Source organism: Acomys minous (genome assembly GCF_964271855.1).
Source record: "Acomys minous genome assembly, chromosome: 4".
NCBI lineage: Eukaryota > Metazoa > Chordata > Mammalia > Rodentia > Muridae > Acomys > Acomys minous.
The window spans coordinates 129,463,460-129,488,603 of NC_140486.1; the positions used below are offsets into that span (position 1 = coordinate 129,463,460).

Here is a 25,144-nt window from a genome sequence, read left to right on the forward strand (position 1 = left end):
CACACACAGCCTTTTGTGTGGGTTCTTGGAATCTGAACTTAGGGCCTCATGCTTTAAGGCTGGCAGATTGCCAGTTGAACCAGCCTCCCTTGTCCCGTTAACGGTTTTGTTGGGGTTAAACATTCAATCTCCTTTTCTACAATCTTCAGCACATCCACTTCCTTTGCCACAGTCACCCTCTGTGTAGTTCTGCCCCCTGAGTCTGCTCCTAAGCATCCAACTGTTACTTAAAACACGGACATCAGCTGTCCCAGCCTCTCTTCTTCCTTCCGTTCTTCCCCGGCTCTGGTAACCAGGATTCTAGTCTCAACTTCTTTGGGGACAGGCTCTTATATGTTGTACAAGAATTGCCACACAAACCACTCAAGCAGGACTCTCAGTGAGATGTTGATGGTTTGTTTGAATGCCTTTTCCAAGTTGATGGACCAGGGCCACAGCGCAGACTCGGGAGCCTAACTGTGACATCCACTTGTTTTTCAGAGTCAGTTTATAAAGGCAAAACCCACAATTAGCTCATACATGGGGGTGGGTGGTGGAACAGGGTGATGTTTACTTTGATTAGTGAGGGAGGTAAGTGAGACAGTCTAACATGTAACCAAGTGTGGAGATAAGAAGAATGCAGGCAGAGGGCAGCCACGTGTGTAAATAACAAAGTATGAATTATGACACCATTAAGTCATCAAGTGTAGGTTCACTTGACCCTCTGGCATGGAATATTAGTGTCAGCTATAAATATCTGCTTCTAGGAAGCAGAGTTAAATAGTTTTAAAATTTTGAAGTTATAAACAAAATGGAGGATTAATACAGACATGGCTGCGGCTATGTCAAAGAGCAGGCCTCAACAGAATAAGAGTCCACATGTAAATAAGGCTCCGAGGTACTTGTCTTTTTTGTTCCTGACTTATTTAATGTAGCACAATACAACAGGTCAATGCTATATGTGGAAAGAAAACAATATTTGTTACAAAGATACAGGCAAATTGGACATTATCCAAAAAAAAAAAAAATCAATGGTGATTTTGAACTCCAGAGATTTTCTTAGTGGTCTCCAGAAAAGACAACTAACAGTATGTCTGTCCGTCCATGCACCTATCTGTCTCTATCTCCAAATCCACGTAGAGAATTGTTTTAAGGATTTGGCTCATGATGTCAGAAATCTGTAGGGCAGGCTGGAGGCTCAGGGAGGAGGTGATAGTGGAGGCCTGAGTCCCAGGTCTGTGGGGGGTCGGACTTCTTCTTTCTCGGGGGTCTCTATCTTCTCGGGGTCCCCATGCTTTTAAGTGAACCCTACCTAGCTCATTGGTCTAACTAGCTTTTTATCAGCCAGTGCTGATTTGAGTGTTAATCTCACCTAAAATCCCTTTGCAGCAACATATGGATGGACGCCTCTGAGGTGTCATGCTTATCAGTCTACTGCTCTGGCCTGCACTGCTTCCTCTTGACAGCTTTATGCCCTGTGGAAGCTTAAGGTGGAGAAAGAGGCCTGGAGCCCCCTTCGGTGAATGATTTTTTCCCTTAGCACCTGAGATGTCCACAGACACTTATTCTCTACATTTTGGTCAGTTGGGAGGTTTTGTTTGTTTGTTTGTTTGTTTGTTTGTTTTTGTTTTTTATAAACCACCACCTAATGCCCAGAGACGCTTCTGAGGTCTGAGAACTGAATTAATCTTGGTTAGAGAGACGCGAATTAAGAGAGAAGTTTGATACTGTATGCATCTAGCAAAAAAAAAAAAAAATATATATATATATATATAGTATATATATACTATATATATAGTAACTTGGGGCCTGTGAGCTCCCCAACCATATGCTACTGACTACATTTATCGTACCAGGTATGTGTTTCTTCCTGTGGCCTGAAATCCAATGAGAAAGCAGTTAGTTAAACTTCATGCCACTGTTGTGTTTTGGAAGTTGGTCTGGTATATTTTGATGACCGCTTGCTGTCTCTGTGACCCACCTGTGCCTTTCCTAAGAGCCTAACCTGTTTGACCAATAAAAGGCCATCACACCTGGGCAGGACAAATAGGATAGGTGTGGCTAAGGTTCCCGGGCTTGGAGAGACAGAGAGGATCTTGGAAAGAGGGAGACCAGAGGAGAGGAGAGGAGAAGCAGGCTGTACCATGGCTGAGGTGGAGGAGAAGCACATGGCCAGTGTGGATGGAGGATTTGGCCCAGATGAAGAACATTAGCAAGTATATGGGATTATGGGTGGGAGGTAGCTTGATAGAACTTGTTAGAAGCACATGGCATGGAGTCGGGACCTGTCCCACTGCGGGAAGTAGTTTAAGGGATTAATATCTGCCCTGCTCCAGTTTAACTAGGCTATTTTAAAATATAAAAGGTGTCTTTGTCTTGATTGATTGCCAGCTGGCTAGAAAATACAGCTGTAATAATAATTATATATCTAATAATGTAAATAAACCACAACCGTTGTGTCCATGGACATATTTTGTGACAGCGGTCATAGATGTTTATAGTGGAAGACATCTGATGGCTTTCCCATCACAGGACTCTGCAGAGCACCTTCCAGTCCTGTGGATCTAGTCAGCAGGACATTCTCTGGTCATTACTAAATTAACATCTTGATGTTCTGTGACCAAACTTTGTGGTGTCTTCAGGAATAGGGTATTTCCATCTGTTCTGGGGTAGCCAGGGGCAGTGGCATGAGCCTGTATTTTTTTTTTTTTTGAGGGGGAAGGTGGGATAAAAAATTAGAGCAGTTTATCTCATACCTGGCACTGGGTCTGTTTGTCTTTTTCTTTTTTTTTTTTTCTTTCTGTTTCTTTTCTTTTTTGGGGTGGTTGGGTTTGGGTTTTTGAGACAGGGTTTCTCTGTATAGTCCTCTGGTTGTTCTGGAATGCACTTTGTAGACCAGGCTGGCCTTGAACTGAAAGATCCTCCTGCCTCTGCCTCCCCCCCCCCCCCGCCCTCGAGTGCGGGGATTAAAGACATGCTTGGCTGTCAGTGAGTTTTTAATTTGGGGATCTTCTATTGCGTTTGTATGTAGGTTTTTAAAGGGATTTATTTATATTTTTGAAAAATGAGCATGTGGTTTACAAAGGCAAATGCAAACAGGCACTAAAGGAAAAAATGAATTCTCTACTGCACCCCTCATACTTATATTAAAGATCAAATTTTTACTGAATATCAAATAATATCAAATATGTAACTACTGCTAAAAGTTTGTTGTGTACCTGTAAGAAACATAAACAAAAAGGAAAGTTAACACTCCATGCCCTTTATGTATGTATATAAATATATCACACACCCATAGTGCTTACCCTAAGTGGACTAATAGTTTACTTGCACTTAGAGCGTTGGCCTTGCTTTGCAAACACCTCACCACTGATCTATGTCCCTAGATCATTGTTTTTGACAGTCAATATACATACTATAGAGACTCAGGTCTGCTTATTCTTTTTAGTGGTACATAGTGTTCATTTTGGGAATATGCCATGATTTAAAAATGGCTGGAAATTTTCTTTTCTTTTTTTTAAATTTTATTTTGTTTAAGTTAGCGCAGAAGGCAGTAGGCTTTGTCATGGCATTTCCATACATGTGTCTCAACCACACTTTTTTCTAATCCACCCCCCTCTCCCTCTGCCTTCCCTTGTGGCCCAGGGCACACTCTGTCGTTTATCTCCCTTTTCCCTGACAGTTCCTCCTGTTTTTATGCCACTTGTGTTCTGTTAACCTTTCTTTCTCCCTCCCTTAGCATCTTCTTCTCCCTTTTCATGATCCCCTCTCTAGCTTCAGTGACACCTGGAACATGCGAGGGCAGCTTGGGGCTGGTCCTCCCAGGTCTGGCTTGTTTTCCCTCTAGTGGACCTAAAATTTCAGGCTTAGGTTTAAAATCTCTGATCCATCTTGATGATTATTGTGTAGGGTTATAGCTAAGTATATGGAAATCCCAACTTTTAAGCACTGTTATTGTGGGTGTATTTGTCAAATATTAGGTTGTGGTAGCTCTGTGGCTTTGCTTCTGGGACCTCTGTTCTCTTCCACTGGTCTGCACTGATCTACACTGGTCTGCATTTGTCTGCACTGATCTACACTTGTCTAAACTGGTCTGCACTGGTCTACACTGGTCTGCTCTGGTCTGCATTGGTCTGCACTGGTCTACACTGGTCTGCACTGGTCTGCACTGGCCTGCACTGGTCTGCACTGGTCTGCACTGGTCTACACTGGTCTACACTGGTCTGCACTGGTCTGCTCTGGTCTGCACTGGTCTACACTGGCTTACACTGGTCTACACACCTGTTTTTGTGCCAGGCACCATGCTGGTTTGTGCTACTGTGTCTTTGTGATATGATTTGAGATTAGATATTGTGACATCTCCATCATTATTCTCCTTGTGAAGTCTGGCCTTAGTCATTCAGTCTTTTGTGCTTCTCTATGACGTTCAGGATTTCTTTCTCAATCTAAAAAGGATGTCATTAGGATTTTGGTGGGGACTGCATATATAATCATTTTCTCAATATTAATTCTGTCTATCCACGATCAAAGAGGTTTTTTTATCATCTAGAGTTTTCTGTTTTATTATTCAGTGTCTTAATGTTTTTACTGCAGTGGTCTTTTCTTCCTTTGTTAGGCTCACTGAAGCCCTGTGAAATGAATTCTCCTCCTAGATTCCTTTCTTGGCAAGGTTGTCAATGGTATGTTAAAAAGCTACTGACTTTTGCACATTGATTTTTGTACCCTCCTTCTTTGCTCAAAGAGGTTTCATTTCTAAGAGTTTCCTGGTGGGGTCTTTGGAGTCCTTTAAGTGTAGCATCGCGTCATCTACAAAGAAAGATAATTCGGCTTCTTTCTCTCCTTTCCTTTGATCTTTTCTTCCTTATTGTTCTTACTAAGACTTTGAGTGCTGTGTTGGATGGAATTGGATAAACAAGGACCCTCAGGTTTTAGAGGGATGACCTCAGTGGCTCTAGATTTCCCAAATATGGCCTTTGTTATTGTGTTGAGGTGCTTTGCTTCTATTCCTTTGTTTGTCTGGTTTTTTTGGGACAGGATTTCTCTGTACAGCCCTGGTTCTCCTGGAACTCACTCTGTAGACCAGGCTGTCCACAAACTCAAATGCCTGCCTGCCTCTGCCTCTGCCTCTGCCTCTGCCTCCCGAGTGCTGCCATTAAGTGTGAGCCACCACTTCTAGTGCAGCTTCTATTCCTAAGCTTTACTTTGTTTTAAAGCTGTACTGAGAGTGTACCCAGGGACTCACACCCTCTAGTCAAGTAAGCTGCCACTGAGCTACAACCCCATCCCACCTGCATTCTTCAGAGCCTCCACTGTGAAGGGATGTTGAACTTTGCCAGATGCCTTTTCTGCGTTTCTCAAGGTGAGCACGTGGTGTCTGCCCTTAAGCCTGCCTTGTGGTGCGTTGTACTTGTTTCTCTATGCTGAACCAACACTGCATCCCTAGAGTGAAGCAAATTCAGTCGTGCTTTGTGGATTTTCATTTGTTCTCGAACTTGTTCATAAGAAATGTTTTAGCAATTTTTGTATCTATGTTCAATAAGAAACTGCTCTGTGGTTTTGTTTTTGTCACGCTCTTATCCACTGTTGGCATGTGGGCAATGCTGGCTGAACAGGATGAGTTTGGCAGAGCTTCTTCCATTTTCATTCACGGAGCAGCTAGGGGAGTGTTTGTGTCAACCCTTATTGTGTCAGAATCAGAATTTAATAGTGATTTCTTCATACCTCTATAGCAATAACACTTAATTCAGTTTTAATTGATAATAATTATATGTCTATTGGCATACATATTTTGTATTTATTTCTATATATGCATATAATGTGTTTTGATCAAATATGCCCCTCAATCCCCTTATCTGAGCTTATGCTCTGTCTCCTCCCACCACTTTCCCCTTGTTCTCAGGCAGCAAGACTCTCAGATTCCTACCAGGAAAGGAGGGTCCTGCGAGTGGGCAAGGGACAGAAGCCCCTAGGCAGGTCACCAGGGTTAGGGTGCAGTTGGTGGCACACGTCTGGTGTCTCAAATTTGAGAGGAGGAGCTGTCAGGTTGACACAGGGCATGTAATCCACAGGCAGACAACATGTGGTGGCAAACATACGAATAGCTGTACACATTAAAAAGATAGTTTTGCTGGGTATAGCCATCTAGCTTGACAGTTATTTATTTTCAATAATTGGCACATATCATTAGGTAAGGAACTAGGATCTTCTGAAGGACTTACGTTGCATTGACCTTTTTGCATTATATACCGCAGTCATACACACTGTTTCATTTGGGTACCTCTTCTATTGTAGGGAGAATTATCTTATTTTTATTTTGACTTTTTTTGAGAGTATAATATAATTATATCTCTTCTTTCCCCTTTCTTACTCTAAAAGGCTCTCATATACTAACATTCTTGCTCTCTTTCAAATTCATGGTGTGTGTGTGTGTATTCTTCAGTATGTTTTATCTGTATGCTGTTACTTGTATGCATGGCTTTGGAAATTACCATTTTAGTATTGGATAACCCGTTGGTGTGCTCTTCCCTACGGAAGACCATTTCTCTCACTTTTAGCATCCCATAGTTACCTGTCATCCTTTGTGTGTGGCTGAGGTCTTGTGGGCTTTTCCCTATCCGCTTAAAGCATGTCTATTATGGTCACTCTTATTCATCTCATGTTTGGGCAGCCATGATAGTGTGACTTTATGGTTGTATTTTCTGATATTACTTGGGGACACAATCTCACAGTGAACTTCTTGCAACCTCGTCACACTCTCTTCTGCAATATCCCCTGAGCTGTAGGTGTGGAAGTGTTTTGTGGGCACATGCAACAGGACTGAACTCTTTTGAGTTGTTGTGCCTTTTAAAAGTGGTCTCCCTTTGTTACGAAGAGAAGCTTCCTTGATGAGAGTTGAAGATTACGCTTATGTGTGAGTGTAAGGACAAATGACTATTGTTAGTGATTATGCTGGTTTAGTAAATTAGTGGTTTTAGGGTCTCTTCAAATACTTATTACTTTACTAACACCAAGTAGTTAGCAAGTTTTCAGTACCAGGTAGGGTTCCTTCTTGTTAAGCCCATTTTAAGTCCAATTGGAGGGCAGTTGGTTACTCCCATGTTGTGTGTGCCACTAATGTACCTTTAAGGTTACCTCGCCATGCTAATTGTTGACATGGTCCATAAGTGTAAAAGCTGAGCAGAACCGTTGGTTGCCTGGAAGTTTTTGGTACAAAGCATCTTTATGCCATGAAAGTTAGTCCTCAGGAAGGAGGCATTCTTGTCAGTGTTCTAGCCCAGTGGTATCTAGGCCCTGTTTCTGAGGTGCATGGTGTCTTCAGCCATAGGTGCTCACCTTTTACCTCTGGTGAATACCCAAGGGCAGTAGCAATAAGCTATATGTTGGGGAATCTCATGGATAGCCCCAGTGAACAACTCACAACCAGCCGTCTCATTTGTTTTGTTTGTAGTTAGGTTGTCTTTGACTCTTGCAGATAATGTTGCTGTCCAGTTGAGAAAAGTTTATTAAAATTGTGTGTATGAATTTATAAACAGAATCACATATAGGACCACTTTAAGGTAAATATTTAATAGTCTGATTCCTTCTGGCCTCTTCAGACATTCTTATTGTTACTTTCCCTACCCCCTCTTTCTGTGTTGACCTCCCTTCACCCCCTAACCAATGACCCTTTCCCCTTTCCCATCAGATGACTTGTACTCTGCTCTTCATCTTCACTCTCCTCCCTTCTTATTCTGTATTTGTCTGCCTCTCACTTCCTAAAGTGCTCACCTTTCCCTATTCTGTGATCAGGTCATTTGCACACTGATAGCCCCCTCTCTGTTGCTTTCAAAACTCCATACCCTGCAAACGGTCCTGCTTTGCTTTCCTGGTTTCTGCAGTTATTCCAGGCTATGTGCACACATCTGGAGATTTACAGTTAGGAGCCCGAGATGAAAGAGAACATGGGACATTTGTCTTTCTGAGTCTGGGTTACCTTATTCAATATGATCTTTTCTAGTTCTAACCATTTACTCACAAAATTCATGACTTCATTTTTCTTTACATCTGAATAGTATTCTGTAGTGGATACGTACCATGTTTGCACTATCCGTTCGTGGGGTGGAGAGGCATTGAGGGTGCTTCCCTTTCTACGCTGCTACAGAGCAGCAATGAACATAGTTTGCCAACCTCTGTGGAGTAGGATGTCAAACTTTGAGTCTAGTTGTTGGGTCATATGGTAGACTTATTTTTTTAGATTTTGGAGAATTTCCCCTCATGTATTTTCATAATTGCTGCAGCGATCTGCACTCCCACTAATAGTGAATGAGGGTTCCCTTGTCCCCACGTGGCCTTCAGCATTTGTTATTGATCTTTGCCATTGATTGACTTATTGACCTTTGCCATTCTGAACTATTTAAAATAAAGCCTCAAAGTTGTTTTTATTTGCATTTTCATAATTGCTAGGGATAATGAACATTTTTGAGATATTTCTTAGCCATTTATCTTATTCTTTTGAGGACATAGGTTCATGTCCCAGGCTCATTTCTAGGATGGGTAATTTGTCTTCATAATTCTCTGTTTTTTAAATTGTTTATATGTTCTGGTTATTTATCAGTCAGATGTCTTGCTGGCAGAGGTTCTGTCCCATTCTGAAGGCTTTCTTTTACCCAGTTGTTTGCTGTAGCTGTGCAGAAGCTTTTTAGTTTTTTAATAAAGTACCATTTGTCATTTGTTGGCCTCATTTCCTGGGCAAATAGAGTCCTATTCAGAAAATCCTTTCCTACATCTATACCATGTAGGGTTCTGCCTATGTTTTCTTCTAGCAGTTTCAGGCTTAGTTCTTTGGTCCATTTGGAGTTAGTTTTTATACAGGGGAGATAGGTACAGGTCTAATTTCATTCCTCTGCATGTGAACATCCAATTTTCTCAGTACCATTTGTTGAAGATGCTTTTTTTCCCCTCCAACTTGTATATTTGGCGTTTTTTTGTTAATTTTTAGGTGGCTGTTAAATTTTGTTAATTTTTTTAGGTGGTGTGCTAATGTTTGGGTCTTCAATTTTGCTCTATTGGAGGGTTTTGAGTCTTGAGTCTTGAATCTATGAAGTTGTAGGGTGGTCATTTCATGATATCGGTTCTACTAACCCATGATCACATTCTAACATCTTTAGCTCTTTCTTCTGAGGCATACAGTTTTTATTGTAGAAATCTGTTTCTTTCTTTGGTAGGTTTATTGCTAGATATTTTATTTTATTTGAGGCTGTTAGAATGGATATGTGTCCATGATTCCCTTTTCTGCATGTTTGCTATTGGTTTATAGAGAAGTTATTGACTTATGCAAGTTTATTCTGCATTCTGCCATGCTTCTGAATTTCCTTACCAATCTTAAAAGTATTCTGGCAGAATTTTGGGGGTCTTTCATGTATAGGATCATGCAATCTGCAAACTGGGATGGTTTGACTTCTTCATTTCCCTTTTGTATCCCTTTAATTTTCTTCTCCTGCCTTATTGTCCCAGCTAGTCTTTCTATGACAGTATTGATAAGGAATGGGAAGAATGAATACGCCTGTTGCATTTCTGACTTCTGTGATGTTACTTCAAGCTTTTCTTAACTTAATGATGACCCTGACTTTGGGTTCCTCATGTGTAGTTTTCATTGTGTTGAGTCTGTTCCCTGTAGTCCTACATTCTATAAGATCTTTTATCATATGGGTATGCTGGATATTTTTCAAAGATGTTCTCTTTGTCTGTTGAGATGATCATATGATTTTTAAAAACCAATCCATGTGGTTTATTACATTTATTGCCTTGTTTATGTTGAACCCTTCTTGCATTTCAGGATAAAGCAAACTTGGTTATAGTGTATAATCTTTATGATTTTTTGTGTATTCTGTTTGATAGTATTTTTATTGATCATTTTTGAGGCTATATTCCTCAGGGATATTGTTCTGAAATTTTCTCTTCTGTTGTGTCTTTACTTGGCTTTGGTATCAAAGTGACACTGCCTTTGCAGAGGAGTTTGCAAGTGCTCTTCCTGTTTCTGTGCTTTTGGACAGTTTACAAAGAACTGGTTGCCGATGATCCTTGAGTGTCTAGTAGAACTCTGCCATGAATCCATCTCGTCCTAGACTCACTTTAGCTAAGAAGATTTTTATTAGCACTTCAGTCTCCTTACTTGTTATGGGTCTGTTTAGGTTGTCAACTTCTTGGTTTAATTTTGGTAGTTGGGCTGATATTTGAAATGCATTCATTTCTGTTAGGTTTTGCAGCTTAATGGGTGGGATCGACTTACTAAGTGGGCTGGTCTTGGATGGTTCAATCTGCAATACAGATCCGCAAGGACAGAGAAAACTACTATGTTAGCAACAACATCAGAAAAAATGAGTTTCTTTAGAAAAGTACAAAACAAAACAAACAAACAAAAAACTCTACCACCACCACAAATTTCCCAATAATGAAAAATTTCAAAGCTTGATAATTGTAAAAAGTGTATGTTGGTTAGGGTTTTTTCAACTTGACACAAACTAGAGTCATCTGAGAGGAGAGAACCTCGATTCAACAAATTTCCCCATTAGACGGTCCTGTGGGTCATTTTTTTGATAATTGGTGGGAAAGGACCCATTTCACTGTTGATGGTGCTACGCCCGGGCACATGGTTCTGGGCTTTCTAAGAAGGCAAGCTGAGCCATCCACATGGAGCATTCCTCCATGGCCTCCGTTTCAGTTCCTGCCCCGTCTTCCCAAAGTGCAAATTGAAATATGCCCTGCTCCACCCAGTTGCTTTGGGTTTATCACATCAATAGAAATACTAGCTAGGAAAACAAGAGAACAATGAAATAACAAATAAACATGAGCGCAAGTAAAAAAAATCACTATAGTATTGTCAAAATGCAGCTTAAAAATAGAAAGGGCAGGGAAGAAACACAGGCACGAAAAGAAAAAAGATACTAAAAAATATTGCTAGTGACGAAAAAAAAAACCACTCACACAAAGTAAATAAATACACATAAAGGAATAAGAAATAAATAGATGAACATTTTATAAATACAATAAATAAACACTAATGCTAAAAGTGTAAGACTGTCATTAAGATAATGGCCGGTCCGAAGGTAATGAGTTGTCACCATTGATTGTTCACAGTCAGTTACAGATTGAACTCCTGTTCTACACTTTCTCCCTTCTCACTACTGTACTTGACTAGTAAGAAAACTGACACCGGATCAGACCTGACAGGACTCACTCCTCTCAGCATGCTGGACGCTGACATCCTGCATCCTTCATGTCCCAGCATCAGGTGCTTCGGTTGCTGTTTCTTATAAGAACAGAACAGCAGCTCCCAGGACAGCTTCAAAGAAAGCATCCAATCCCAATTGGTCCAGCATTTCAGACTGTCCCATACAGGACTCTATGTAAGCCTGGAATTTCTCAACATTCAGAAACTGGACCACAAATGTTATTCTTACCTTGTTTAACCATTTCCTCAATTTTATTTGGGCCACTACATAGGGTTTATTTGTCCCAAATCAGGTGGGAGAAACCTTAAGAGAACAGTGTCCCATTTCCCTTAAGAGGGGCTGGGTAGTTTTTGGTTGCTTTCTTGGGTTATAGAGCGTTATTTTCAGTAATAGTTGATTATAAGTTATTATTGGTCTTATTTAGAGAGGAAACAAGGTTAAACTCAGTGATGTCTCTCTTTTTCTTTATCTTCCATTTGTAGGTTTGGAGATAGGGGTTGAAAAGACAGAAGGGGGAATATAGAAATACATAGGGAAGATAGAACAAAAAGTAGATTAGTGAATCTACTCCTCAGCTTAATTCCTTAATTGCCACTCACAAGGTTATTTTTAATTCACTGATATAGAATTTTATGTATATATGCAAAATAAGTTTAATTTTAGATACAGTGGTATAGAATTCAAATTTAAGATTTCTGCTCTAATATGTGGTACTGTCCCCACATAACTCAATTATAATACAAGCTTTACTTCCAATACTATGAAAGTGCTAATGCAAGCTGTTTAGGATAAATACATTATACAAGTTAATTGTTAGTTGATCAAATCATGGTCATGTCAATTGCTAGTCTATTTTTATCATAAGAATATACATCCCAGGCTTAACAGATAGATATGATTTTATACAAAGATAAGGTAAAATAGATAAGGTCTTCAAAAACATTAGAGACATACAGAATTTGGCATTTAAAATGTTTTTATTATTTTAAAGGTTTATTGATGATAAGACAGGTTAACTCCTGGCAACACCCAGCCTACCTCAAAGAGGATGATGAGCATCAAAGAACCTCCTTATGGAGATGACTTCAAATGTGGCAAACAAACCACTGGGCAAAATGTCCTCATTTCTGCCACAGACAGAATTCTGCCTAAAAAAGGGCAAGCTTGGAAGCAAGCAGAGTCAACAGCCAAACTCTGCAAAGACAGGGTAAGCAAGTCCTCAATAGTTCCTGCCTCACAAATGTCTGTCAGATATATTGGGCCAGAAGGCTGAAGAAGATGCTCCAACATAATAGAGAGTTTTGGGTGACTGCTCAAGCAGCAAACTGTCTCTGTCATCTTCTCATTTGGGAAGCTGCTAACCTGTACTCCCTGTATATTCAGGTAATTAATTTTATTCCTTCTTAAGTCTATGATGAGATTGAAGAACAGATAGTTTAGTTTTACAATTAAGCTTAGTTGTTTAGGAGTTAAGATGGTTTTAGGTCTAGATAGATGTTTTAAGTTGATAATGATGAGATATGATAGATAGTGATTTACATTCAGAATTTTAGATGCACCATAAAGAAAAGATGTTTTCTTCAACGCTGCCAAATACAAATAGCCAAAACACTAAGAATGTAACATTTATATAATTCCTGATTGTTTCATGGTTCTTCTTGCTGTAGTTACTTTATTGTATATGTGTGTAAAATCATAAATGCATATGTAAAAAAATAAAAAATACCATATTTTTTGGACCACAAGATACACTTCCCCCAAAAGTAGGGGTGAAATTAGGGTGCAGCTTATGGTCTGATTGCTGGTTTTACTGTTTTTCTTGGTTTACTGGTCTAAAAACTGGGTGCATCTTATGGACAAGTGCGCCTTATAGTCTGAAAAATATGGTAATAAAAAAAAAGAAAAGAAAAACAAAAGGGAAAAAAAGATCACAAGGATCAAACAAGAAGATGAGACGGGTGCAGCTGCTCCATTCTGGCCCACTGACAGTTGGAGACTGCAGTAGTGTGTGTGTGTGTGTGTGTGTGTGTGGATGTTGAATGCGGAGGCTCTTGTCTTTCTGGTAGTTTATGCCATGTTTGAGTCTGTCCTACGTGGCTGGCTCATGCCTTTAGAGCTGTCTTCATGGTGGAGGCATTCCCTCCTTGTGTGTTTGTGTGTGGACTGTGAGCCTCTGCTGGCTACTCTTAGCTTTGCAGACTGGGATTTGTGCAGATCCTCCCACCCTCCCAAGACTCCTCAAACTCTTCCCCTAGAGCTGCGCATGCTTCAGCTGGGGCATGGCTCCCCTGTGCAGCGGGAATGTGGGAAGTACCCACAACACTGAGATTGGTTCAGGGGGACGGCCTGTCTTCAGGATTTCAAGAACTCTTGAGGAGCTAGAGAGATGGCTCAGTGGTTAAGGGCACTGGCTGCTCTTCCAGAGGACCCAGGTTCAATTCCTAGCACCTACATGTCAGCTCACAATTGTCTGTGACTCCACTTCCAGGGGACCCAGCTCCATCACACAGGCACACATGCAGACAAAACACCAATGCACATAAAAATTATTCAGAAACAGAACTCTTGAACGTTAATTTCCCTGCTATGAGTATTGTACATAACTTTGTGATCTCAGAGTTCTGAGGCTCTATGGGGTATAGTTTCCTTCAGAAGCTGGTCTCCTCACTGCTGTCATGCACAGAGACATCGCCCTCCTGGATTGTTCATGGCTGATGAGATACGTTCAAGGCAAAAGGGCAGGGCTATTTTTTCCCATCTGTGTTCTAGCTGAGCGGGGCCTCCTGGGGATGCACCCTTGGCCTTGGGAGCAATCGCCTGTTGCCCTGCCCTTGATAACTACCTCATTGGGCCTTTCTTCATCTACGAGTTGACCCACAGGATGACTTGAAGCTTACTGACCTGTGGTTCCCCCAATTCAGGCCCCGATGATAGGTTAGGCATTGGCTGGCTGTTGCCTTGAGTCACAGCATGGCAAAATGAGAGTTTTCTCTACCTCAGTCTGTCTGCTGTAAGCACCACAGCACCACTGCACCACTAAATGCAGCAGAGTGAGTGTGACTGCTTGAGGACATTTCTGGCCTGACTTATTTTTTGGAAACACTCTCTCTCTGCCACTCTTCCTACCACATCCCTTGCTGGGGACCAGCAAGGCTGAAGCTGTGTCTAGTGTCTCTGTGTCATGAGCCTTTTTCCCCCTGCACCTTTTGAGGCATTTCTATTTCCTTCCTGAACTTCTGAAGTTCTTTCCTGCCTTTTTAAAATTCTGACTGTCACTGTCTTAGCCAGAAGCTCACAGGATTTGTTTACGCAGTGCCCTACAAAGCATTGGCCTTGATTTTATGGTTATACACATTATAGCCAGCTTCCTTATTTATATATCTTTATAGATATTTGGATGCTTTCACAGCTGACCCACAGATAATGTAATATTGAAAGAATTTTAGTATTAAAGGGATGTATCAGCCTTCCTACAGCATCTTGAGAAAGGTCACCTTGGTTTATCCTTCCTCAAGGGTCTCTGCCATGGTGGCTCTCCCCCGAGGGTCTTACTATCCATCCACCATCTTTGCTTATGTGCCTCTCCTTTGTAAGTGACCTTGTGTTTCTGTTCCAGTCTCAGTGTACCAAATAAGCAAATGAGGGGAGGATTCCTGCTCCGTGGAGACTCCTCACCATGCCCTGCTTCTTGGCAATATCTGGCGTAAAGATCCATGACATTTTGGGTCCCCTCTGTGAGCTTTTCCCACTCAGCAAGTGGGAATCGAGCAGCCGAGCACAGGCGCATGATTGGACTTGGAAAAGTTAACATTTTTTTTCTCTGAATGATTTGTACAAATGCTTGATGTATTTGTGGGTGTTTTTTGACTCAATAAGTTCAAAACAATATGTAGTATTTTAAATCACCCCCTCCAAAACACGGGCTTGACAATTTGTTGTTGTTGTTATTGTTGTTTTGGTTTGGTTTGGTTTTGGTTTTTCAAGACAGGGTTTCTCTGTGTAGCCTTGGCTGTCCTGGACTCACTTTGTAGACCAGGCTGGCCTTGAACTCACATCAATCCTCCTGCCTCTGCCTCCCAAGTACTGGGATTAAAGATGTGTTCCACCATACCCAGCTGACAATTTTTGCAAAAGGATGTTTTTCTTTTTTTTTTAAATTAAAGATTTATTTATTATTATATATACAGTGCTCTGCCTAAATGTCCCTGCAGGCCAGAAGAGGGCATCAGATCACACTATAGATGGTTGTGAGCCACCATGTAGTTGCTAGGAATTCAACTCAGACCTCTGGAAGAACAGTTGGTGCTCTTAACCTCTGAGCCATCTCTCTAGCCTGAGATGTTTTTCTTAAGCACCTAAGAATAAGATGTATGGTCTCTAATTTTATACACCTTTAAAAATATTGAGTCTTAAACTCTGGGACACAGAAACATGGGATTACTTAGTCTTTTCTTGGGTGCTGAATAAGACAAAATTGATGTACTTAGCGTAAGGCCACCAGGAAGTTATTTAGCACATTTGGTGCTCTGGGTGACAGCTATTCTTCTGAGGATGGGTCCGAGGGCATGGAGTCTGAGTGAAGAAAGAAGAGCCAGTAGGGTGTTTCTACACAGCACTTTCTTACTGTGTCAAGACAGTGCTGTTGTTGGTTGGGTGATTGTTTTTGTCAGTCCTGTTAACTGTGTTCTGAGAAGAAATACAGCTTACATATTAGCATGTGAGCATCTTCTCGCGTTGAGGGAGAAGAAAGCTGAAGGGTTGGAGTAAGAAGTGAGCTACAGCATGAAGTTGGCAGTGATCTGACCAGGATGAACAGAGGAAAGTAGACTTCGATCGCTTGTCTGCCCAAGAAGGGGGTGCTGGGTCTGGAGAGACGGCTCAGAGGTTAAGAGCACTGTCTGCTCTTCCAAAGGTCCTGAGTTCAATTCCCAGCAACCACATGGTGGCTCACAACCATCTGTAATGAAATCTGGTGCCCTCTCCTAGCCTGCAGGTGTACACATAGGCAGAGCATTGTATACATAATAGTAAATTTTTTAAAAAACCCAAAACTTTACCCAATCAAGGACAATATGTGCAGTAAGCATCAAACCCCTACCCAGATCTAGCCAATGGACAGGGACTGACTCTCACGCGAACTTTGGTGCCCCATATTTGACCACATCCCCTGGCGACACTCAGAGGAAGGATAGCAGGCTACCAAGAAGAGACTTGATACCCTATGAGCATATACAGGGGGAGGAGGTCCCCCTCAGTCACAGTCATAGGGAAGGGGAGTAGAGGGAAAGAGGGAGGGAGGGAGGAATGGGAGGATACAAGGGATGGGATAACAATTGAGATGTAATATGAATATTATCAATAAAAAAAGAAGGGGGTGCTTCTGCAGAGTCCCACCACTCTGCCTGCGGCAGGCATTGATGTTGGCAGAGTCCAGGAGTGGGAAGCGAGTGCCTATCGATAAGGTCCCAGTTTTAGCCTTTGCTCCTACCGTGCATCACCTGTGTGATGAAGCACACTTCCCTTTGCCAGGCTGGGGTGGTGCCTTTGGGGAACGAGAGTCGTAGAATATCTTTGCTACGGCTAGTGCATAGCGAGCCTGGAAGGTGTCTGGGGCAGGTCATTAGGCTTTGTCTCCCCGGCCGAACTGAAGAGGTTGTGTTTGATGCAGTGGCCACTGGCCTTTGGGTAAGGATGGCAGAGAGCCATGGTTGACCTCAGCTTTGGTGAGATGAAGTGAAATCTCATCAGTAGCATCATTAAATGGGTATTGAGAAAATGCTGGAGCCAGGCAGATGTGGCACCCATCTCTAATCCCAGCACTCGGCAGGCAGAGGTAGGCATATCGCTGTGAGTTCTAGGCCAGCCTCGTCTACAAAGCGAGTCCAGAACAGCCAGGGCTACACAGAGAAACCCTGCCTCAAAAATGTAGAAATGAAGAGTTTTTTCCCCCCTCAGTGAGTCCTTAACTCTTTACCATTTCATAGCCTCATGTGTAGCTGATGCCATTTTCCCATAGTGAGTGGAATTTAATTACAGTTGGACTTCAGAAAGAAGACGTTCCTAAACTGCTGGAGACGTCACCCGTCATTATCGTGCACACCTTTGAAAGCACTGTAGAGATTTCTCTTTGAGACTGTAGTCCTAGTGCCAAGTGTTTGGACAAAGTAGAAATGCTTTCCTTCTCTTTGATTACACACAAGCTTCAGGAAAACAGTGGGGAAGGTCTCCGTGTATTCTTGCATTATTTCTCTCAATGGTTAATTTTCTTTATCTTCAGTTCATGTTCCATGTGGGGTCAGAGCCCACAAGAGTTTGAAAAGTGTGTTTGAAGCAGCAAATAGAATTCAGGCAGCAGTCTGTTGCTAAAATTATTTGTCAAATCCCCACATTTACTGCAGCTCACAGAGCCAGTATGTGTCACCCTTACACAGGCGTCAGCTGCTAGAGCAGGCACCCCCAAGGCTCTGAAAAACCCTCCAGCATTCCAGAGACCTTTGTCCAGCAGTGAAGGTTCAATAAGGGCACTGTAGGCATACGAGCAGTCCAGAGCCTTGGACTGGAACCCCGAGAGAGACTCACAGGCACATGGTGTGTCCAAGGCCGCGGCGAGGAACAGCATGTCCCCAGTACTGGTTATTTCCCTACCATACAACCCTCGCCTCTCGAATGATGGATTTTAAATTGTTAGTAGAAACGTACCACGGCAAATTTTATTTTCTATTTCTCCAGCGCTCAGCACTTATTTTTTTTTTCCAGGACATTGTTTTTGTTTCACTAATGACCCAGCTTTATTTTGAGGTTCCAGACATAAAGTTTGCAACCTGGGAGATGACAATAGTTGGTTGTTTTTTTTTTTTCTTCAGCTCATGGCGATTTCTCTAAGTATGCCAAATACAAGGAGAAAATAGCATATATTTTCCCTTTTAAAATGTGTTCTGTGTTCATCAATAGCAGTGCAGATTTATCATTTTTTGTAAAGTAGTTAATGAACCAAGACAGAAACGAAGAGCATTAACATTCCAGGAGCTGTGGGGGAACATTCAGTTCAATCCTGTTATTTTAGGAAAAGAGAAAATTTATGTCTGGAGACTATAAATCATCCATTTAAGCTAAATAACTAGTCATTGCTATGTTGGGATTTGAACTTAGCTTACTCAGCCAATAATTCAGCATGTTTTTTGTCTCTGTCATATGATATTATGTAGTTTTCTATTTCAAAAAATAAAACAATGGAATGAGTACATCATGAAAGAAATTTAAATGGCTTCTGACGATGAAAAATCATGAACATGTGTCTGTGTATGAACATACCTCAAACCTTGGCTCATCTAAAGAATATACAGACATAGGAAGCTTCAGTAATTTATGTCCAGAGTCAGAGGTGATGTGATTTTCATGAGGGGGATTCCTCTTCTTTCTAGGCAGAATTTCAGCAGCGAATAAATGTGTGATCCAAGCACGCTAACCCACTCGCCAAGCGACAGATAGCACATTCTGGATTTCATTCTCCTTCTGAGTGACATGGTGATTGTTGAAGAGTTCCGCAGCTGTCACGCGAGCGCAGTCAGCCCCTGAGTCCTGTCTTGTTACCACTGCAGCTCTCTTGCAGAAGAGAGAGCTATGCTGCCTTGATTTCTGTAAACTTCTCCTGGGGGGGGGGGCGCACACTGAAGGAAGAGGGCTGAACCTGGCTTACTGAGCTACCGTAGAAAATAGGCCTGATTTGGGTGTTCGTCCCAACAGAGACTCATCGAGGCCGGTGTGACTGAATTACCACTGCCCTGCCCCCACTCCTTGCCCTGGTGAAGTCCCCACAGCTCTGATGTCACCCACATGCTAGTGGCAGGAGCTGTGGAACTGCACGGAGCCTCACAGAAATCTAGATTCCCAACCCCCACCCCTCCCACACCAAGACGTGTGTGTTGGTGACATTCCTAGGTGATCGCGAGTGTTAAAGCGGGAGAGGACCTGGCGTGTGGTCCTTCTCTTAGGTTGCTGCTGTATTAATTGTGACTTTCGATGCGACATCTGCCAGGAGGAGAGACCTGCTCCTCAGCTTTGCTTTTAGGCCTTTCTTTAGCAAACACTTGTCCTGCTTACAGAATTGGACCACATGCCAGGGAATGGGAAGTGGTCCACACACTGTCTCCCTTCTGTAAGGCTCAGAAGTCCTCTCAGGCTGGGGAGATGGAAAAACAAATGGTTTCAACGCCGGCTGTAGGATCAACCCCAGAAATCTGTGGGCACCAGAAGGTGCCAGAGCTCACCTTGGCTAGAGGGAGGGAAGGCGATGCTTGGAGAAGGCTTCGTTGCTTGGCACCTAAGGGGCAAGGCGGACCTGATGTGCTCTCAGTCAAAGGCAGCTGCTCAAAACCCGCCTTTTATTACCATTGCATAGTTTCTGAAAAGTCAGGGTACAGAATGAGTGAGTTCACTGCTCCACCTAGATTGGCATCAGGGAGGGCCTGGCTGATCTCTTCGGAGCTTAGCGTCATCAGTGGGTACTTTTTGGCAGGCTTGGGTCCTGGAGGACTAACCGTCCCATTGGCTGTCAGGCAGGGTTCGTTCAGCTTCTCGAGGCTGCCACCGTTCCCTGGCAGACTCTCTCTGCGTGGTTCCCATCCTTGAAGGTGGTGGGGGAATCCTTTGCTCCATGTGCTGAGTCATAAGCTGCACAGCCAGAGGAGCAAGCGGCTCACATTACCACCTGACAGGGGCTCTCACTGGGGTCATCCGGAACTGCTGAGGGAGGTACTAGTGCAGGAAGTTAGGTTGCGAGGTCAGGAACTTTGATCTGAAGATGCAGTATAGAGAGCATGGGGTGTCAGGGGGCCGTCGGACGCCTCTGCAGCTGCTCTTTGGATTCGGGCATGAAACCCCGATGAAGGGAAATGCAGACTTTCTGGCAGTTGTCTTGGTGGCTGAGAATGGTCTGTCTGTGTGAAACTGATAGAGTGAGGAGAAGTACAGGGCCAGAACTACAGAGTGATGGCGGAGAAGCTATATTTAAAGTGACATGGATAGGGAGTATACAGGGGGCTTAGTTAGGAGGGACAGCAGCAAGCACACAAGCACGTGGACATCGCAGTCAAGGACGTGTCACAGGGAGATGGGAGAGGCAAGGAAACCCATCGCCCTACATTAGTGCTAGCCGTTCAATGGCAAGAGCTCCTGACAGAGCCTGGGCATGGTGCTTCTTAGCCTTCAGCTAACCCCCGTGACTGGCAAGTAGTGCTCGCTCAGTGACGACTGTTGAGCAGCAGATCGATTGACTCAGTTGTAAGATTCTTGTTTACTCTTCCCTAATGCTTCTTTTGTGAGGGATTACGTTCATTTCAGACATGGCTTCTTTAGTCGATAAACTCAAACATGCCAACTAATTTAATTTTTAAAGTCCGCCCCCCCACCCCCGGATACAATATTAGCAGTTTGAAATCTGGCAAAAAGGACTGATCGCTCCCATTAGCTGAAAATCTACCATATGTCCTCAGCTGGGTTAAGGATTTTTCATTCACAGGTCAGTAATCCTCAAAGAGTCCTGTGAAGAAATAACTTTCTGGGAGATACTCAGGAAACTGAGATCCACAGAGGTTATGTAAGTAATCTGCCTGGACTCATACAGATAGGAAGGGGTGAATTTGGACTTTGAGGTTTTGGTTCTCTGGATTCTAAACTTTGTACAAAAACAGAATTCCTATCCATGTGCAAAGCTTTTGGTAGCCTAGAAAGCGTGTGAAACCATAAGGCTGCAGCAATGAAAACAGTGTGCTGCTGGCACACGAGTAGACAGACACACTGTAGGAACAGAGGAGAAAGCTAGAACTAGGTTGGGGTGCACAGAACTTTGAAACTGATGGAGAGAGGGGGCTGTTGATAGTGTCACATGAGTAGGTTCATGGATAAAATGTCTTTATTTCACATTCTTACAAGTTAGCCACTCAAGAGTTAAATGCTAGCAATGAGGCTCAGGGACAGACTCAAAGGGGAAGGTGCTTCTCTTGGGATAAGGAAGCCTTCCCAGCTTGTTCTCAGATCTAAACACCATAAAGCAAAGGCTTGGCCATTGTATTTCTTAGAGCAACAGAGCCAGTCCCAGGACAGCCAAGGATACACAGAGAATCCACGACTCAAAACAAAAAATATCACAAGCACAGTGAAAAGAGAAATGACAACCTGGGAAAAATAAAACTTATATAAAACACACAAAGACACACACCTCCATATTATGTGTACACATCATTCATAGGTAAATGACCCTTTTTCCTGATTTGTTAAGATCAAAAGATGGGCAGTTATTCCAGTGGTTAAAAGGATCATGGATAGAAAGGTATTTTCTGTAAAGGAAATATGGATGATCTTCCAATCGATCAATAACGTGATCTTTAACTCTTCATGACGGGACAAGTGCTGGTGCTGCAGAAAGATCTCGGTTTTTTTGTCACCTTTGCATAACCACCCCCCCCCCTTACAGCACAAGCTCTTGGCAGGAACATGAGGGAATAATCACTTACCCATCCTGTGCCCACGGAGGAAAGCAGCTGAGCAGAGCTTAACTCAGCAGCGGTCAGCAGCACAAGGGGCCGTGTCTCCTCCGGACAGCAGTGCATCCTGCAGGCACTCCGCACATAAACTTAGAAGTGTGCAGGGAAACACACACATAGGATTTTACTGCAGCATTGTAAACTTGAAAAAAGCAGTATGGCCAGCAACCTAAATATTTATGAATGCGGAGCCCAGTGAATCCTGACCTACCCGTTTATTGTAATGCCGTGCAGCTGTGGAAGATGAGAAACGAGCCACTATATAAACCTATGTATAGGAACAATCTATGCCGAATAAAAATGCCAGAGAAAACAGAACTACGACAGGCTGCCTTCGGAGACACGAGCAAGAAAGTAAGCACACGCAGGCATGTTTCCTTGTATTTTCACAGCAGACAATGTGTAAGGATATACCATAAACTAATGCAGGCATGTTTCCTTGTATTTTCACAGCAGACAATGTGTAAGGATATACCATAAACTAATTAAAGTGTTTACTGCTTAGAAACACCATGAGTTGGCCAGATGGGGGGAAAGAGGTGGGAATGTTTTCACTGTAACATTCCACACTGTCCGTATACACATACACACATGTAGACATGGGGGGAGGGGAAGAAGAGGGGCATATAGTAAAGTATTAGCCACATACATGTCGAAGGACATGAGCTCTAACACAACACGCATTACTACTTTAACAAACCATGCATATAGAAACGGCCTGCACTAAAGCCTATCCAGGAGCTGGCATTTGTCCCGGCACAAGCAGTTGGCAGCCTGGTGCTGTCACCCTCACATGGTTTCATTTGCTCTCCCCACCGTGTTAGTTAGCTTTCCATTTCTGTGACAAAATTCCAAAGGTAAACATGTGGGAAAGGAGGAGAAACATTTGTCTTGGCTCGGGGTTCCAGGCTTTCAGGTCTGCGGTTGACTGACTACTTTGATTGTGGGCTGGGTAGCGTGACGCAGGATCCTGTGCACAGAGTGCAGCTTCTTACCTCAGGGAAGGTGAGGAGAGTAAGGACGTGGAAGGGACAGTCTTCTTAGTGTCACTTAGAACATTTATCCTATAGACTCCAATGTCTCCAAGCAGGACTGCAGGCTGTTGTCCAATGCTGCAACTTATGATCCTCAAGAGACACTTGATAGAAAAACAAAAAATACTTTCTGATAAATAAACGTGAATAGCTTAACTGTGTATATTTCAGGTTATTTGATTTACTGTTGCACAAATGGTATTTCATTCAGAAACCCAGTCTAAGAAAAGTGCCCAAACCACAACATAAAAATGAGATGAATAGCATCTAACATTTAAAAACTAATATACTATTAGCAGGATCCTTTGAGACTTAGCTAAAAGCTTGTGACGTGATTGTGACCAGTCTGTCGAGCTCTAGTTTAATGGCTGTCATAGCTAGGGTGACCAGTCCTTTCTGTTTGCCCCAGATGGACAGGCTTACTTAGACGCAGCCCTCTCACTGCTGTGTCCAGGTCAGCCCCAAGCAAATTGGAACAGCTTGATGAGACACAGCCCACACTTTCGCAGATGACTGTCTCCTGAGCTCAGTAAGTCACCAGCCTGATTTTCCGTCATCAGTCACTAATTATGAAAGATTTTGAGTAAATCACCTGCTAAATTTTCATCTTCTCTGATGACAATTTGTTCTTGGGAACTAATCAGGAGAAGTGTATAACCATATTTCCAAAAATGAATCAAGAGCCCACCCATACCCTGAATGTAGAGAATTGACCGAGGCAGAAGTTGTGTTGTTTGGTTTTACCTTTCACACACCTTTGAGAGGTTACACACACTGTGCATGGCCCCCAAACCATGTCAGGAAGATGTATGTCTCCATACCTACTTTTGACCGACCCCGTTCTCGCCTCTATCTCAGTTAGTATATAAATTAAGAACTCAAGCCAGGGCTTGCTGAAGTGTCTGCCTTGCCCAGGGACTTATCACCAGCCCAGCTGCTGAGTGCTTTTGACTGCAAGGAAAGGCGTGGGCAGATCCTTGGGTGCCGTGCTTGTTTTGTGTTGTTGTTGTTGTTGTTTCATGTGTCTTTGAAGCCATTTGTCCTATAGCATGCTCAGTGTCGTCATGGTTAACTAATATTATTTTAATTGCGGTTAAACGAGGTTAGCCCAGATAGCTGAAAGGAGAAATAAGGGCTGAGCTGGGGTGCGGGGCAGGGCAGGCCTCCTCCAGTCAGCCACCGCCTCGAGCCTCTCAAGCCCAGGTGTGGGGGCTTGGGGACACCTGTTTCTACCTTTATAGTCAAGGTGATTGAAGGGCACTTCCTCTGTATTTATCCAATGAACAAACAAGGCTATGTGAATGAATGAATTCAGCCCACGGGAAGACATGCTGGTGGACACCTCCCGGGTACCCACCAGAAGGCACTGGTTCTGTGACTAACCCTTGGTCACATGGAAGTTCACGGATTTGCTACCCGTGAAACCTCAGTCCTCGGTGTTGAAGAGCAGCGATGGCTACTTGACGTCAGCTTGGCATCATTAAGGAAGCAAGCCTGTAGGTGGGAGATGTTCGGAGGGGTTATGTTGATTAGGCTCCTTGAGGGATGACCTCAGCACAGTTCCCCACACATGGGTTGCAAAGAAAGGAGATGGCTAGCCGAGCCCAGGCACTCCCGGGGAATGTGGCTGCAGTTTGAGCAGCTCTCCCAATATCTTGCCAGCATGACTTCCCTACAGCGTGTGACCAGAGTGATCGCTCCCTTCCTTAGTTGCTTTTCCTGAGGTATTTTTAGCACGGCAACAGGATGGGTAGTTAGTACAAGCAATTACACACGAGTAGCATCTAAAGTACATTTTTTCCCTATTCCAGGGCCAAACTGAAGAAGAAAAGAAGTCCAGAGATGGTGCCACGCCCTCAAGCCTTCAAGGTAATTATCACCATCGCCTGTGCTTTTACATCAGAGTAAGTTTCACGTGAAAATTGTGTTAGGTTGCTCTGGTTGTTTTATGTTTCTTAGCTTAAATATAGAATAATATTGTCTCCAGGCTACTCACGATCTGATATACTCTGATCCAGACTGTATTGGCTCTGTTTCGTGTTTCTAGACACACAAAGCAATGTAGGTCTACAATTCTTACTTTTTCTGTGTATTTGCCTTTTCAATGAGCTGTGAAGGAGGCCGTCTGTGGTTTGTAAACTTTCCCGTTAGTGGTGTTGGACAGTGGCGAGTTTACTTCCATCTTCCGCTTCTGTCAGACGGTTCTCACCTTCCATCTTCTACTTCTGTCAGACGGTTCTCACCTTCCATCTTCTGTCAGACGGTCCTCACCTTCCATCATCCGCTTCTGTCAGACGGTCCTCACCTTCCATCTTCTGTCAGACGGTCCTCACCTTCCATCTTCCGCTTCTGTCAGACGGTCCTCACCTTCCATCTTCCG

The 25,144-nt window shown here is 43.0% G+C and overlaps 2 long non-coding RNA genes across 2 annotated transcripts in view; one reads left to right on the forward strand and one right to left on the reverse strand.

The window, feature by feature from the left end:
* The window catches only part of LOC311595463, a 76,051-nt gene that overhangs the window by 37,072 nt on the left and 13,835 nt on the right, over positions 1–25,144 (reverse strand). The window contains exon 2 of the long non-coding RNA XR_014778454.1: positions 22,726–22,868. This is a non-coding gene — a long non-coding RNA (uncharacterized lncRNA). The remainder of the gene's footprint in view (positions 1–22,725; positions 22,869–25,144) is intronic.
* Positions 5,237–24,624, forward strand: LOC311595459. The gene is made up of 4 exons (XR_014778449.1): positions 5,237–5,338; positions 12,181–12,396; positions 24,165–24,264; positions 24,576–24,624. It is a non-coding gene; the product is annotated as an uncharacterized lncRNA (long non-coding RNA).